The sequence below is a fragment of the Falco rusticolus genome, chromosome 4 (genome assembly GCF_015220075.1).
Source record: "Falco rusticolus isolate bFalRus1 chromosome 4, bFalRus1.pri, whole genome shotgun sequence".
In the NCBI taxonomy this organism is placed as follows: domain Eukaryota; kingdom Metazoa; phylum Chordata; class Aves; order Falconiformes; family Falconidae; genus Falco; species Falco rusticolus.
Window position 1 is genome coordinate 102,699,231 of NC_051190.1, and position 13,778 is coordinate 102,713,008.

The 13,778-nt window shown below is 43.2% G+C and overlaps 1 protein-coding gene across 7 annotated transcripts in view; it reads right to left on the bottom strand.

Annotated features, from left to right (window-relative positions):
• Positions 1–13,778, bottom strand: part of RBMS3 (RNA binding motif single stranded interacting protein 3) — a 718,180-nt gene that overhangs the window by 537,343 nt on the left and 167,059 nt on the right. The gene's annotated exons all lie outside the window — the stretch shown is intronic.

Here is a 13,778-nt window from a genome sequence, read left to right on the forward strand (position 1 = left end):
GGAACTGGTTTTCTTTCTTTTAGTTACTTATTTATTTGCCTGTGGGGAGGGGGCTGCTGTGTATCCTGGAATGGTCCCAACACAGTAAGGCAGGCCCTGATGTATAAAGAAGCAGAAAACAGCAACACCTCCCATAGTAGCAGAAGCAGCAGCAGCAGGAAAGCAGAAATATAAGCTGGATTAGCAGTATTCAGCAGAAAGATTCAGCAGCAGACACCAACTGGCTCTTCTCTGAGGGATGACAACTCAACAGGGTGTACCCATTTTAATCCTGTGTCCAGTGGCATATTTATAAGCTGCAGAACAAGGACAAGTGCCCGTTGTGCACAGGGATTCACACACCAACCTTAAAAAGGTGACAAGCAGGTTTTTCCACATGATCACACCCACAGACATTACTTGGCAAAACAGATAATGAAGTAAAGCAACTGGGTGACAGTAAATAACTGCTAAGGTGAACTCAGAGTCCTTTTATTTTGCAAACAGGACTGCGTGCCATTAATTATGGGCAAGGTGAAACAAGAGTGTATCTCCAAGTAGGATACTTGGAGAAGCAGAAAACGACGGTGCCAGAACACTTTTCTCACACAAAGGGCGGATGCACAGGACAGGTACAAAATGCTTGGACAGGAACCTTAATACTGCCTGAAACACTTAGCTCATCAATAAATTTGCCTGCCTAATGTGTACACTTGATCAAAAGCAAATATACTGAGAAACAGAGGGCTTTACTACTTTCAGCACAGATGTAAAAAATGTCTGTGTATTTCGGTATGAAACAAGCAAATGAACAATAAAACCCCTGCTCTGTGCTTGTAGGATGTCAACTCTCTTTATTAATATGAAGGACAATAGCATAGTTTATAGCTTTTGCAGGCTTTTTTATTTATTTTCTTATCACCATTGTTGATAGCAGTATCGGTTTTGTTTATATTTTTAAATTAACAAATAATCACCACAAAAAATTCAGAAATTGGCAAGGGACTCCCCGCCAGAGCATGGGGAGACAGCTGTGTTTACAACAATGTCATTAGTACTTTTCTGTTAGTAACTAACAGATCTCTTCAAGACTCAGAAGTATGGTGGTCCAGACACTACAGCAAGGACTACACCATGAAAGGCCAAGCCCAGAGATGTTATTTCATCTGCCTGGGCTCTGTAGAGACTTGCCAGAATGGACCCACACTGCATTTCCAGGGTACAGCTCAAGGGGAAGGGCTCTTTTAGAAGAAAAATTATATTATCACAGCAGAGGACCAGAGTGATGGCAGGGAGATGACCTTTCTGTGGGAGCAGAAGCTTTGGGAGCGGGCCCAGCTTTTTGCCTTCGAATGAACCTGACGTCCCTAACGGACAACATGGAGAATGGAGACATTACCCCTGCCACAACTCCCTCCTGCATGCTTCACCCTGAGCAGAGAGAAACTGTCCAGAGTTATCATGAAGAAGCCAATTCAAAAAGCAAATGCTGTATTTTGGTCTGCACATGTGAGTGTTAATGATCTCTGACCGACAATTGCCTCTTGACACCAAGGTAAGAGGAGCATGCAATGTCAGGCTGATACAACATGCAGCTTCAATTTCCAAACTGGGGATGCTGAGAAAATGATCAGTTTCATACACTCCCACAGGAAGCTAAATTATTCATTCAGAACACCTTATTTTTATACGTATTTGCATGCAAAATCTATTTTCACCTGTTTGCACGACTGCCAAAATGAAAGCCTCCACTTGCTCCGTTTTCTATTTATACATTAATTTTTTCCACACAAAGGAATGTATCTCTCCACTGCTTCCACAAAAATCTTGTCAACGATCCACAATTAATGATACCATGTATTATTTCACTGAGATGAAATAATACCATATGCCTCACCAACTTTTTAAATAAATGCCCACTGCCCAGCACAGGGGGGAAGAGTACGTAAGGCCAGCATCTGCTATCTGCAGATCTATTGTATCGTCCCTATTGGAAAAACTTTCCAGTTCTGGTAAGATTTAGCAGAAGGCATCCCAAGCAAAAAGACGACAGCGGCTGGCAGAAAGGCTCCTTAAGGTCCCTACAGGAGTCTGTGCACGCTCCCATTCATCACAGTCACTTCAAAGGCTTTGCTTCCTACCTTATGGGCAAGAAGGCACGCAAGAGGGCCTGTGAAGGACCACTTCACTGCCTCTCTTCCTCATTTCACTAATAGCTGCTATGAATGGCACTGGGGATGAGGAGTGGAATTATGATAACCTGTTACACGCCCTTTTGTCCAGTGCCAGCTGCAAGGCCCGCTGAGGCAGTGCACCCAGGCGTGCAAGGGTTGCAGTACCTGGCCAAGCATAGGCAAGCTTCAAGCACTGCCGCCTTTTCCTTGTGACGCTTCAGGACAGTAGGAGAAAAGGTGCCAACATCCCTCCACTTGTGAACTGTTTCCATGCACCACAACAAAAGGTTCTGAAGACAATAACATTTTCAAACCAGCTACCTAATTCATTGACTTTGCTGAAGGCCTGTGTAACTTCAGGTTGGGGGAGGTGGTAGGGGAAGTTGAGAAGAATTACAGCCCTAAACGCAGAGAGGAAACCAGGCATTTTAAAGGCACAGATTTCATATGAAACAAAACAAGGTTAGAACCTTTGTTGTCCCCAGCAGCCCCCCAACTCCCAACAACCCCAAAAGAGGGTGTTATTTTTCAGTTGAAGGGTTTCAGGACCCTAACATTCACCTTCCAGGTGTATCACATTTCACGTGCAACATATAGGCCATTCCAGAATGGGATAATAAAATTTCCTAACATGCCTCTGCCTCATCTAATTAGAAGGAGTCATTCATGGACATCTCTCTTGAGGTTTGGGTAGGGAGCTTGGAACAACAGAGTTGTGATTTCTACTGAGTCTCCTTGTGAAGAAAGGGTAATGTAAGCAATATTCTTCCAAGAAATCCACAAGACTTTGTAGGAAAAAATGTATTTTAAACATCTAGAGCATCTACTTCTGCTTCCCACTATGACTGAGTACATGGGGACTCAAAGCACAGGTCACTTCCTAATGTAGCACCAAAACAATGAACACCCATTTCTGAGGACCCCAACTGGTGCCACTGTGGCCCCCATTTAGACAGCTCACCCAGAATCCTCAGAATCATTTAAAAGTGTGGATAACCATTTTTTTTGTTCACATTTAGGGAAGGAGAGGCACAGGACTTGATAGTGACTTTGCACAAGGTCACACGACAACTCAAACAGCCAAGGCAAGGACAGAACTCAGGTGCTTTATTCCTAATAAAGTGCCTGGCTCTCTAAATCATTTTTTATATTGCCATTTCCTATGTACACTGTGGCACAGCAAACTCATTAATTTACTAACAACTGTTAGTAAACATTTTCCTGTAACATTTCCCCAGTTACCAGCTAATGTTTCATTTGAAAACTGAAGCTTTTATTGACAAAGCCATTTAAAATGCAAAATGAATCACGCAAACCTGCAAATGGGAGGTGAAGAGTAATCCATGGAAGAATTACACGGGGACGTTTCCAAACATGAGCGAGAAAGGCTGAGGAGACGTTGCCTGGGAAGGCTAGAGGGGAAGGAGAGATTTCACCTTTAAGTGGAAGCAGCTGTTGTAACCGGCCTAACCCCACCGGAATGCGTGCCGGGCCTGCATCTCGCCGGGGCTCTGGCACCAGGACCATGGCAGCTTTCCTGTGGGCAGGCAGCTAACTCACATTTCTGTTATTTTATCCTGAAAGAAGTTACCATGGAGACTGGCATGAAAATGGCAATAGGCCAGCCAGATAGAGACGGAAAGCACGGGAAGCACAGAGTCTGGCACTCTTAATAATCTGGCCAAGATCTCCCACTCCTCAGGCTGGGCACTGGGCTTTCCGTGCCCGTGAAGTTTAGCTGTCTCTCCCGTAACAGCAGTCTATCAAAGAAGGTTTGATGGAGTAGGTAAATGCCAGTCATTAAAAGTAATCTATCACAGCTCATGAACACCTAGTTAACCAGCATCATATTGCTTAATATGTATTTGCGTGTGCAAAAGTTGTTAAAAGCAGAGTTAAAATGACACAGTAAAGGTGTTTATTTCCCAGGACAAAGTATAGAATGCAAACAGCTTTCCAGGAGAGTCTCGTCTTCCTTTAAAAAAAAAAAAACAAAACAAAACAAAAAAAAAGAAAAACCAACGAACCAACCAAACAAAAATTATCAAATACTGTTCTCCGATTCTCTACATGCAAGAGTGACCTAACTTTTTAAGGGAATTAGGAAAAAGCTGATGTATTATGGGAGGAAGTTTCACATTTCTGATTATTATGATGCGCTTTGGGAAGCCCTGGTGAGAGCAGCAGGTCGTTGCAAGAGCTATGCTTTCTAAGGGAAGGACCTGAAGGACTTGGGAATAGTTTAACCAAGCCACAATATGCATGGGGTGGGGAGGAGGAGGAAGGGAGGAGATGCCATTTCCACCCGGAGGTACTGGGAGCCTGCAGAGTGCTGGGTGCAGGCTCTGGCATCTGGAATACATTGAAGCTGAGGGCTGAGACACGCTCCCTGTCCTGTTCTATCTGGGCACCACTCTTTAGAAAACATTTATGTAAAATTCAAAGCTTAAGGATCTGCCCAGGACAGCAATAAAACCTGTGAGAAAACAGAAGAAAAAAAGGGCTCAGGATGAGAGGAACTTCCCCCATGTGTGGGTTTTTGCCTTTTTTTTCTGTGTGCTTTTCCTTTCTCTTTTGTTTTCCTAAGCGAAGGCAGAGCTGATGAACCACAGGCTCCCCACCACTGAGTTTAGCCAACGAACACAATAGGACACCTAAACACATCTCTGCATTTCAGACCCATTGTGAACTTTATGGACCATGTTCTTCCTCCACCCACAGGGCAAATGTTCCAGGAGTGATTCACAGCCCTGCCACTTGGTACCAAAACATGCTCCCCTGAGCTGGTTAATTTAAGGCTGGAATTAGTCTCTTTGTGCTGACAACCTTTTTATGAAGGCAGCATAATCCCACAGAGCACTTACTGCAAGCATTTCAAATCCTGATGTTTTATAGTGTTACTTTTTACAACGTATGTGTATATTTGAGAGGTTTCTTTGATACATTCCTTTACCACAGTACAAAGCATAAAATACAACCCACAGAGCTTCCAACTTACTGACATTGCTCCTTGCGTCTGTGTGCATAATGGCAATGTCATTTAAATTGTTTTGAAGTACAATTTACAGCATTAAATAAAATGTTGATTTTTAATACATTTCCAATTTCACTTTTATACCACAGCACAATTGCTGGCGTCTGTCTAGACAAAAAGGTAGTTTAATCCAGTAATCTTTCTATAAACCACTGAAATAATGGCATCTATTTCTGCATATGTGCCTCTGGAAAAACTAATAGAATTTCTGACATTTCTGGAGATACTAAAAAAGCCATAAGTGACATGCAAGTGCTCTCCACAGAAAATTCTGAGGTCAGATGAGGAAACCGAAGTATTTTAACAGACTGAATAGCTTAAGTTTGCATATTATGACACTGAGTAACCATACTTAACCTACGGTTTTACATCTCTACCGTAATTCCTCTTAAAACTCTCGTTAGCAGCATAATAAATACTACATGTCTACAGTGACAGGCCTGGTCCTGACAGCCCTGACAGAAACCCAACAACCACGGTTCCTGGGGACGTGTCTCTTCCTTTTTAGAGGGCAACTTCACAGATGACAGTACCTGTACAGCAGAGCAGGCAGCAGGTCACAGGACGGGAGGTGCTGGAGCACACAGGAGGTAATTCTACTTCTTTTGCCTCTAAATAAAGTATGCTGAGAATACACCATAAGTTAAAAAAAAAGCCTCGCTTCTTGTTCTCTTCCTGTGCCTAAAATCTTCAACTTGATGTACCACAAAAGCTGCAATTTCAATTGACTGTCCAGTAACCAAGACCAGATGGGCAAGTCTTTCATATGTAGCAAAGGGCATCAAAATATTCTGGAAGCAAGAAGCAGACCTGATAATTCATTACATCCGGCTTCCAGAGCAAAAAAATCCCAAGGAAAGCGGTGAGGGGGAAGGCATATAACTTACACTTCCAAGATAACAAAGAGTTCTTTCCATCCTGAGCAGTCCAAATCAGGACAAACTTTTGCAAACCGAAGAAAACCAAAAAATACAATTAAAAGTATGTGTATGAACTTGTGAAAAAAAACTGTATGCCTTTACTAGCTCACTTCTCTACAGTAAGATGCATTTCATACCAAATTTTCTGTGAAGGCCAAAATAAAATAAGTTTGGAGCAGTCAGAAGGGGAGCAAGGTGCGCACAGCCACGCAGTTCACCATATGCTCCATGAACACCTATACAAAAGTGTTGTCTCCTTTAAAGCCATACTTAGTTGGAACTTTCTCCTGTGAAAATACCAAGCTTCTTACTTTTCCAGTAGAATTTTTCTGATTAACAACTTCTCATCAAAAAACAAAACAAAAAAAAAAAAGGGGGGGGAGAGAAAAAAAAATCCCTAGAAATCACAGATGCTGATGATCTTAGAATTAACAGGAAGTGTGAAACTACCCTGAGAAAGAAATGACTGCTCACAACTTTGGCTAGGCTCTCCCCTCCTACAACTCACCTTAAGGTATTTATAACCCCATTAAGCACCTGTCAAACATATTAGCAGGGCCTTAGTTCACTACTTTCAGAGTTACAAATTTTGAACGCTAAGGTTTATCATTACTCACTTCTGGTTTTTTGCATGTACACACATAGGTGCACCTTTTAACGCTCTCCTGCCTGGCACTCCCACAGATGTTATTTGGGACCATTTACGACTTTTCTAGTGCACCTTGCCCATTAGGTCTCTGATTGTTGAAAAGACATTTGGATGAGGAAGAAGTTGCTATCGAAACAGAAGGAGAATTATTATGTCCAAAAAAATTCTTCTACCTTTTTTATTCCTCTCCCCAAATATATTTCAGAAACTGTTCCTCCTCTGATGCTCAGCATCAATGCATGTGCCACTGCAGACAGAATACAATGGCAATCAAAAAAAAAAAAATCAACATGGCACAAATCCTTCTCCATCAAAAAAACCAGGCAGACATAGTTTTGTTCACAAGACAAATTTACATATTAAAGGCTGTATTTATCAATATTTGATTTAAACGTCTGTGCCTGCACATTTATTGAACAAAGCCAGATGGGTGCAGGCAGTTGCACATCTGTATTCATTAATAGAAAGGAACAGAGACATGCACAGCCAGCCACAGCAACAAATAAAGGAATGAAAAGTATTTGGTTGGACTGTAAGCATTTTACCTCTGTTCGTCAACAAAAAATGGAGCCTTCCGCAGGCCTACTTTGATCCTTAACTTTAAGGACCAAAGTACTTAAGTCAGGAGAGTAACTGATGCAATCAGCAGAGAGAGATGCTCGCAAAGGTGCTACAGCTCACTTAAGATATCATTAGGTAGACCTCTCCTCCTTGGCCACACAGGGAAGCTACAGTTCCTCAGGTAGCTGGGATAAATGTCAGCCTCAATATTTATCTGCCATGAACAAATTTGTGTTTATAGTCAACTAAAATGATAAAGTGCCTTCTATGGAGCGGGCTTATGTTATCACAAACGCAATTAAGTTTTCAAGGATGTTCCTAGCACTAAGGATTGAAGCAAAAATTTCTACTTGTCCTTAAAATTAAAAACTTAAGTGCACTTTCCTACTGAAGCTGTGGCTGCATGACTTATATGAGCACCATGCGCAATGGAAAAAGATGTTCAACCCAGCTTCTCTTACATGCAATCTCTACTGATGGAACCAAGATGAAATGTATTCTACAGGAATTCATCCATTTACAGGACGAGGCCAACTATTTGGGACAACCTACTTTTAGATACCAAACAAATAACCTTCAGACATGCTAAACAGACATCAGTCTCACAGTTAACGTCAACAGGAAGAGGCAACTGCTCCCATCCAGATTTTCAGTAGCATCTAAAGTCAGATCAGCAAACCTCACAGTTTTCAAGAAACTCAGTTTTGAAACCAAAACTACCCAAGAAACTCCTAATTGCTAAGCATGGTGGGTACACAAGTTTTCAAATCAAAGATGTTCTCTTGCTTAATTGGGAGTTGAGTGCCTCACAAAAATTAATGGTTTCATAGGTGCTGATCTCCCATAAAGCTTACAGTATTCTCTTAAGACTGTGGGCTGAGGAAGCCAAGTGGAGATCACTCTGCATCAAATGAAAAAACAAATTAATGATTAGGACAGAGGACTGACACAGGCAGTACATGTTAACTCTGATGGATCTTTCTCAAGGGGAAGACAAGAGAACTGGTGAAAAGCTGGTACTCTGTTCTGCCAGTGTAACACAAACAAAAAATTAGTCTGGCATAAAACTGAAGGTATCATGAGGAAAGGTCTGTTACACCTGCATCCTCCTTACGCTACTTGCACATGCTTGCAAATTAAATGGGATAATGGGACCTCAGTGTGGGACTTACAGATAATACAGCACTAGTGAGAGATATGCCAACTGCCACTGCATTGAAAAACATGTCTTTTAGATAAATGAGTGAGATCATAGATCGCAAACCATGCATGGTTTGCTCTGAGCGAGAAGAAAACTCTATGCCTTTCAGCCTAGATCACCACCACTGATAGGTCTGCTTCCTAGAAGCAGAATCATACACAAAAACGTAACTGGATACATTACTGTGTGCAACAGAACTTAAAATTAAACACCGACATAATCGAGGAGTTTAGATCATAACAGCCTCCTGCCAGTCTACAATATTATGCTTAAATCTGCCAGTAGAACGTGGAACAACATAAATATTGCATCAGTGCTTTGGAGCTTACAGCATGTTACAACTTTCTTCACAAGGAATATACTTCACGTACTCTCCAGTGGGAGCTAATAGTAATTCAGCAACCCACTGAAGTGCTTTCTGCTGAATAAAGGCAAATACCTTAATGCCAGAAGGAAGAAGTTCATTTTTATATACAGGTTATGGAATAAAACCATCCAGCTTCCTACTTCTGATTTGCTAGGAAGGAAAATGGTGTCTCAGCTCCAGCACTGGGCAGCAGGGACTGAGCAGGCAGTGCTGCCGTGGGAATCACTGTGCCTTCCACCCAAGAACACTATCTCTGCAGAAAAGCCTCAGCTACTTATCTTGGTTGCTGATCACCACTTCTGGGAACACAACAATGCAACAGGAAAGGCTTCAGTTTTGTTCCAAGATCCTCAATATAAAATGGCAAAAAAAGCACTTTTAAAGATTTTTAAAACTCCCTCTTTTCCAATTATTTTTCTGTGTCTTAAGGAATAAAATGCAAAGACAGAAGCTCTGCTGATACCTCATGCTGCCTGAGATTTTGCATCTGATTTTGGAAAGAGGGCCATTTTGATATGCAGTGCACAGAGTCCCAACCTGCATCAGCCTCCCAGAACCACCTAAGCAGTGCGGAGGGCTGGGCAGGCTCCTCCTGCCTCCAGAAGCTCTGCTGGTCCCTCAGCTCTCAGAGGCTCCTCTGCCCACTGAGGGTATGTGTACACCTGTCTGTGCTTCATACTCCTTCCCCCCACAGACTCTGCGGGAACCCACTGAAAGCTTCAGCCAGCTCGCAGTTACGCCCAAGTTTTAAATAGGCTGCCCTGACATCTTGTCTCACACACAACTTGTCTCCCAAGGAGGAAATTCAGAGCCAGATGAGAGGTGCCTGGGGTGGCATTTCTCAAACAAGCTTGCAGGAGCTGCGTGTGAGGCTCTCCAGCAAATTGTCAAACCTCCAGCTATAGTGAAAGTATTATACTGGCAGTTCTTTGAAATTATATGTTTCACGTGGTGACCACACATGAAGTCTCTCACGGTCACATATGGCCACCAAGGAAGGCATTACTCGAGGATGCCTTGTTTACCAGCACAATTTTATGGGACTGGAAGCTGGAATGAGGAGTACTGGGGGGAGGGGCGCGGGGAGCAGAGTGTTTACATAAGGGAAAAACATCTCTGAGCCTGCCAGGATCACAATCCCTTCATGCCAGTGGTCTTGGCCCTCCTACAGTTTTTGTTCGTTTCCTCATGGCTCTTTTGGAACCCAACATCCACCCATTCTGCCAGAGAGCACGTACTTAGTAAGAGGAACCTGATGAAAACCCGGAGAAATACCACTTCATCACTAACCAGCTTCTTCAAGATTTTTCCTGAGGGACGAGATCTGGTCTTGATACAGCTTAAGTCACAACTGTGTTTCTACACCACAGTAGAGCCTGAAGGGTACCATAAAGGTGCCTTCTACTCTGCAGAGGCAGGAATCATGGCAGCCTCATCGGTCATCTTCTGCATTATTTGCTCTTCACTAGTAGCCAGCACAGTCTGGGAAAGAGTAGACATTTCAGCCTGTTTTCCCATGCCTAAGAACTACAATGAAAATTCCCCAAGCTCACTTTCCAACCAGTTTTCCAGCAGGAGCGGCTCCCAGGCACCACTCCTGCCCAGCCATGTAGAGCTGTCCCAGGCTGCAGCCCGCACAGCCACAGCCCTTAGAGCCACGAAGAGGAGGCACCAGGCAAGTCTTCATCTCAGGAAACCATGGGAAAGCAGGTGGAGCCATGTCTTGTACTTACCGTACACTGAAAGCAAAAATCTGACCTCCCGCCAGGCCCCAAATCAGAGAAGAGCTGCAGCTTCTGATTTGGCTCAAAGAGACACTCTCATGCATTTTAATAACGCAACTCTCTACAGCGTGTCATGGTAGATGAAATCACATAGATTTCCCTTCCAGAGTGCTTTCAGTCACTTATAAATTTGCCAGTGTTGCTTAGACCAAAGTCAAGGCCTTGGCTCCTACAAAGGGCAGCCAGACTGCAGCACCAGGATGTCCCTGTCCCAGCACCTTCTCTCCTCCACTGCCCAGGGCAACCACCTCTCAGCAAGGGCCTGCAGGCTGCAGGCGAGCATTGCTCAGCCAAAGCACTGCTCCTCTCACGGAGAGACCTGAGGGGCAACCGGTTGTCTCCCATTGCTCTCAGAGAGGGTGGGGTTCCCCTGAAGGTGTTTTGTAGATCTGTTCTTTATAGACGTGACACTAGAAGACTGGATGCTTTGACTGAAGGATCAAGACTGAACCACTGGGCCTGGACAATTTTTAATTTCCTCAGCAGAGCTTCTCCAGCTTTTCCTGCTGTAACTGAAGAGAGGTCTGCCTCCACTTTTTCAGTGGCTCCAGCCATTGCAAAAGCTGTTTTCCTCTTTCTCTCACCATTTACAACTGCCTTGTGCTACATGGTATACAAGTATATAAGTAATTAAACAGAAAAAAAATTCCAAATGTAAATGGGAAATTACTACCTCTGATAGTCAAAAAACTAGTCAGGTTTTCTTGCAAGTACATCACTCTAGAGCAATCAAAGTGCTTATTTAGTTTTAAGCCAAGCATGCAGGTAAGCTTGGTGCAATATCCTGTGAACACCTGAGATTTCACCTGTGAACACATTGATTTCAACTCTCTTCCCCCCCCTCACCTGTACTGGACGTAGTCAAACATCTCTTGCTTGAGGTCTGGATCTCACACAGAGCTGTGGTCTCACAGATAATTTTGCACGTAAGGAACAAAGAAACAACCATCCCATGAAAGATTTGTTCCCCCAAAATATCTATATGCTTGAGTGGTACATCAGCCATCCTCAAATTAAGCAAAAGGTCACTGACTTGAATGGCAGTTAAGGAAGGTGTCCACGTCAAACACCTAGCAAGCTGCATACGCACCGGTCTGGTGCCTCACCATGGCACAATTCACTGCTAAGTACTGAGGGACTCTGCTTCAGGTTTTTAAAGCTCAAAAAGCCTGAACTGCTCGTCTCCACAGAAAAAAAAAATATCCCAAGCTAAAATTCTCCCCGTTGGGCTGGGGGGAAGGGCATGAAAGGCAGACTGTAGCAAAGCCCTTCATATTACAGGACTGATGCCACCACTCCCCTGCAAGCAGAACTGCCACACTGAGGTCAGCATGAGCGGAGCCCAGGGTCAAGTTTTCTTCCATTTTTTGTTATAGACATTGGTTGGAGCAAGGCTCCCTTATCTGCACTTTTGACAAGTATGATTTGCCATTAAACTATACCAAGGCCCATGTGCTTCTCTCTGCTCCAACAACTTTTTAAGTTGTCCCCTGGAAATAAGAAATGTGCACAGTGTGTGTTGTAATCAACAGCACAGGAGAGTCCTGCTCCACTTTACACATAATTTACCCAGTCTCATTTTAAACAGAGACATCTGGCATAGACAGGAAAACAGATAGCTGTAGATGTAGATCTATAATCTCCATTTATGGACACAGGGAGCCCTAGATCCAGCTCCCTCCTTCATCTCAGGAAGAAACAGCTGGGCAAATGTTTGGCAGTAGGACATTTTATAGTTTAACAACACACACAATCCATAAATGCAATTCCTACCTGAGAAAATCCCATACTGTGCACTGACTGACATGTCTCCTGAGGTTATTTTAAAAGCTACTTGTGTCCTACAGGTTTATTTTGTTGTGGAGTTGTTCTTTAATCTCCCAGTACCTATACATCAGGACCACGTACCATCTGTCAGTTAGCTGATGGGCTGAGGCAAGATGATGGAGAGCAGAAAGCGATGAGATTTCACTGCCTCTTGTCAGTCACTGGGAGGGCATGCATTATTTTTCCCTGGTGGAACATATAATGAAAGGTTGCCCGCCGCCACATACAATGATGAGCTCCTCTGGATGTCTAATAATTTTGCCACACATTCAGGACTTTGGACCTCAGTGCAAGAATACATCCAGACCACTAGAAATGTCATAGTCATCAATAAGACTCACTCAGGGATGAGGGAAGAAGCCATAGCTGAGGAAAGAAGAATTTTGGAGAAACAACCTAGTCTCTTCTGAAGGTATATGAGACCACTTTTTCCTTTTTATTGCCATTATTCAGTGTTAACAAATAAAAGAGGCATTTTAACATAGTTCATTGCTGGTTAAACACACAGAATAGTCCCTCGTTCCAAACTCACGAGGTTTCAGACCACAGATGTTCTCCCCTGCTACAATGAATTCTGAAGAGCCTGACGGTGCCAGGACCCTTAGAGCTTGCTTGGCTTATCATTACTTCTATAGATTACATTTATGAAAACAAAGCAGGGCAATCTAAACGAACTGCTTTTCTAAGAGCAAACACAAGCAGTGATGCTGCTTGCCATGGAAGGAAGCATTTTCAGTATCTTTTTTGCACATGACATGGCTTCACCTCTCAGACCTAAGCAACCTGAAATTTCCTATGCTGGGGCAGTCTACATTTGCAGAATCCACCAGCTGACAAGTAGGATTTTGTAGCTATAAAGAAAGCTTGCACAAAGCATATTTGGAAATGCAGAGCCCTAGCAGGAGCTCTGGGAAACATTTGAGCCCAATGCCTCAGAGCTACAGGGGCAAAAAGAACAGATGTAGAATTAAGTTGAACGTGGAGTTCTCGGTTCTGCAGTTACCAAAGTGAATAGGAGGAATGTAAAAAGGTAAGGGATTTATTTCAACTACGATCTCATTCCCTCTGTGTTCCTGCTAATGCACACAAGAATTTTGCAGTTTTGCTTTTCAATGGCTGCTGTTTCCATGGGCACAGAGGTAGTACTGGTCTGCACAAAGGCAACTCCTCCGGCTGTCCACAAAAGCAATGGATATTTCTATCAATCAGTATTATTACACTAGTATTCACTAGTGTCTCCATATATAGCTACAGACCTTGTCCCAAGAAAAAACATTTGAAA